The following is a 3,429-nucleotide window of genomic DNA, read 5'->3' on the forward strand; positions in this document are numbered from 1 at the left end:
ACACACATCTTCTAAGACTTGGCAATTTTCTTAAATATATATCCTTAAGAAATGTTGACATGTGTTCAAAAATGTTCATAGCAGCAATGCTTGTAATAATGGTGGGGGGAGGGGATAGCCTAAATGTCCATTTACAAGATGATGGATAAGCAAATTATCCTTTGTTCATAAAATGGAATTCCATACAATGAAGAAAATTAATGTATTAGAGCTGCACGTAACATAAACTCATCTGACAAGCACAAAATCGAGTGAAAAAATTATGAAATAAGTACATTATGATTCTGTTTATATGAAGCTTAAAAACATGCAAATATGTATGATTTATAGACAAATAGACGTATAAAAACAAGCAATAGAGGGACGCCTGGGTGGCTGGCTCAGTTGGTTAAGCGTCTGCCTTAGGCTCAGGTCATGATCCCTTGCTGAGCGGGGAGTCTGCTTCTCCCTCTTCCTCTCCTCCCTGCTTGTTCTCTCTCTCTCTCTCAAATAAATAAATAAAATCTTTAAAAACAAAAGCAAAACAAAAAGTAACGAGCAAGGGAATGATAAGAAATGAAAGATAGTGGTTACTTATGTGGAAAGACAGCGGAAACTTATCAGGGAAGACTATGAAGAGGACTTCAACTGGATCTGTAACATTGTATTTCTTTTTCCTACCCCAGATTTCTTGTTTTGAAAGTTTGAGGTATGCATTAGTTTCCTAGGGTTGTTATAACAAAGTACCATTAACCAAGTGGCTTAAAACCACAGGAATGTATTCTCCCACAGTTTCAGAGGCCAGAAATCCAAAAGCAAGGTGTCCCAGGGCTTTGTCCTGCCTCGTGCTCTCTTCTGGCAGTGGCCACATCTGTGGGTTCCTTGGCTCGCCCCTGTCTCCCTCCCATCTCTCCGTCTGGCTGCACTTGGCACTTTCACTGTGTGCCTCTGTCTTCCCCTCTCTTTATAAGGAGACTAGGCATTTTGGATTAAGGACCCATCCTCCTTCAGTATGACCTCATCTCCACTAATGGCAATGACCCTATTTCCAAATAAGTCATTCTGACGTCCTGAGTAGGACTTTAACATCTCTTTGGGAGAGGCAAGGTTGATTTACTTGTAGTGAAATGTGTAAATCTTAAATGTGTTTTTTGTGAGTTTTGACAAATGCATATTTGTATTAGTTTTCTATTAATCCTGTAACAAATTACCACAAACTTAGTAGCTTAAAACAGCACAAATTTATTATTTTACAGTTCTGTAGGTTGGAAGTCCGGCATGGGTCTCACTGGACTAAAATCAAGGTGTTGATTGGGGGCGTGTGTTCCTTTCTGGGGGCTCTAGAGGAGAATCTGTTAACTTGCCTTTTCTAACTCCTAGAGACCACCTTCCTTCCTTGGATCTCAGCCCCTTCCTCCCTCTTCAAAGCTGGCAATATTCCATTTCTCTGCCCTTTCTTCTGTTTGCCATTCTGTCTTTCTGACCACAGCCAGGAAAGGCTCTCTGCTCGTATGATTAGATTGGGCCCACCCAGATAGTCTCCCCATCCCAAGACCCTTAATGTCAATCACATTCCCAAAGTCCTTTTTGCCATTTAGGATAATGTATTCACAGGCTCGGAGCATTAGGGCATGGATGTCTTTAGGGGCCATTATTCTGCCCACCACCCATGTAACACCCACCCCAACAAAGTGTAGAATATTTTCAGCTCCCCCCAAACTTCCTCTTGCCTCTTTTCAGTCAATCTCAGCTCCCCCGCTCCCAGAGGTAACCTCTCTTCTGATTTCTATCGCCTTCAATTGGTCTGTTCTAAAACTTCATATAAAGGGGGCATAGAGTATGTTCTCTCTCTTGCCTGTAGCTTCTGTCTCCCTACGTAATATTTTTGAGGTTTATCTATGTTGTTACATGTATCAGTTACCCATTTTTATTGTTGAATAGTATTCCATTGTATGAATATACCAAAACTTGTTTGTAAATTCTCTTGTTGATGAATATGTGGGTTGTTCCCCGTCTGGGGCGATATAAGCTTTCTTGTACAAGTCTTTTTTGGACACGTGTTTTATTTTCTATAGGATAAGAACTTAGAAGCATTGCTGGGTCACGGGATACAAATATGTTAACTTTATATGGAACTTCCACATTGTTTTCCAAAGGCGGTTTTACCAATTTAGTTTCCCACCATCTATGTATGAGAATTCTAGTTACCCCTCATCTCTGCCAGCATTTAGTATGATTGAGCTTTGCAGTTTTAGCCATTAGATGGGTGTTTGTTTTATTATTATTATTTTTTAAGAAGCAAAATGTTTTTCCTCCAACAACAAAATGAGGAATCTTCCTCAAAAGGTTAGCCCATTTCATGGTGGGGGTAAAGCTTTGGTGGAGTACATTAGCTATTTTTAATGCCACTGTATGATTATAACTTAGAAGCACTCTTTAAAAAATTAACAGTTCTTACAACATAATATAACAAATGTATTGGTTTACATATATATCCTAGGAAACGAATCTTTTCCTCTCCTGTCAAATTTTATCGTCTTAATTGACATGATGCCTTGAATTAAATACTTCTCTTAGATTTCCAGCGTTCTCCCACTTCCTGAACATGGGCTGTGTTTGATTTATTTATCTTTCTATCCCTGGCACACTGCTGGAAATACCACCAGTGCTTAAAAAGGCTGTTGAGGGGCGCCTGGGTGGCACAGCGGTTAAGCGTCTGCCTTCGGCTCAGGGCGTGATCCCGGCGTTATGGGATCGAGCCCCACATCAGGCTCCTCCGCTATGAGCCTGCTTCTTCCTCTCCCACTCCCCCTGCTTGTGTTCCCTCTCTCGCTGGCTGTCTCTATCTCTGTCGAATAAATAAATAAATAAATCTTTAAAAAAAAAAAAAGGCTGTTGAGTGAATAATGCACGTAAAGAAGTGTATTGATTTAAAGCATGAATGCGAAAGACTAGAGTTACCATCTCTCTTTTAATAGAAACAGAGTTTCATACTTGCACTGAAAGCAGCCACAAATTGGGGCTGAGATAAATCCCTTTATTTATTTTATTCTTCATTGATGGTGGAAGAAATCTTAATTGAAGATGAAAACAAGCACTTGTAAGAAAGGAAAATCAAGGGGCGCCTGGGTGGCACAGCAGTTGGGTGGCTCAGGGCGTGATCCCGGCGTTATGGGATCGAGCCCCACATCAGGCTCCTCCGCTATGAGCCTGCTTCTTCCTCTCCCACTCCCCTTGCTTGTGTTCCCTCTCTTGCTGGCTGTCTCTATCTCTGTTGAATAGATAAATAAAATCTTAAAAAAAAAAAAAAAAAGAAAGGAAAATCAAAGACTTTGGACGCTTGTGTTCTAAACCGTGAAGTTCCCATCCACAAGCTTGTTTCCGATGTGGTGTCACGTGACTCCACACTTTTGAGATGGTGGTTTTGAGTGTAGTATCCTGCTATCCCCT

Source organism: Ursus americanus, chromosome 3 (assembly GCF_024610735.1).
Source record: "Ursus americanus isolate L20-20 chromosome 3, mUrsAme1.1.p, whole genome shotgun sequence".
Lineage (NCBI taxonomy): Eukaryota > Metazoa > Chordata > Mammalia > Carnivora > Ursidae > Ursus > Ursus americanus.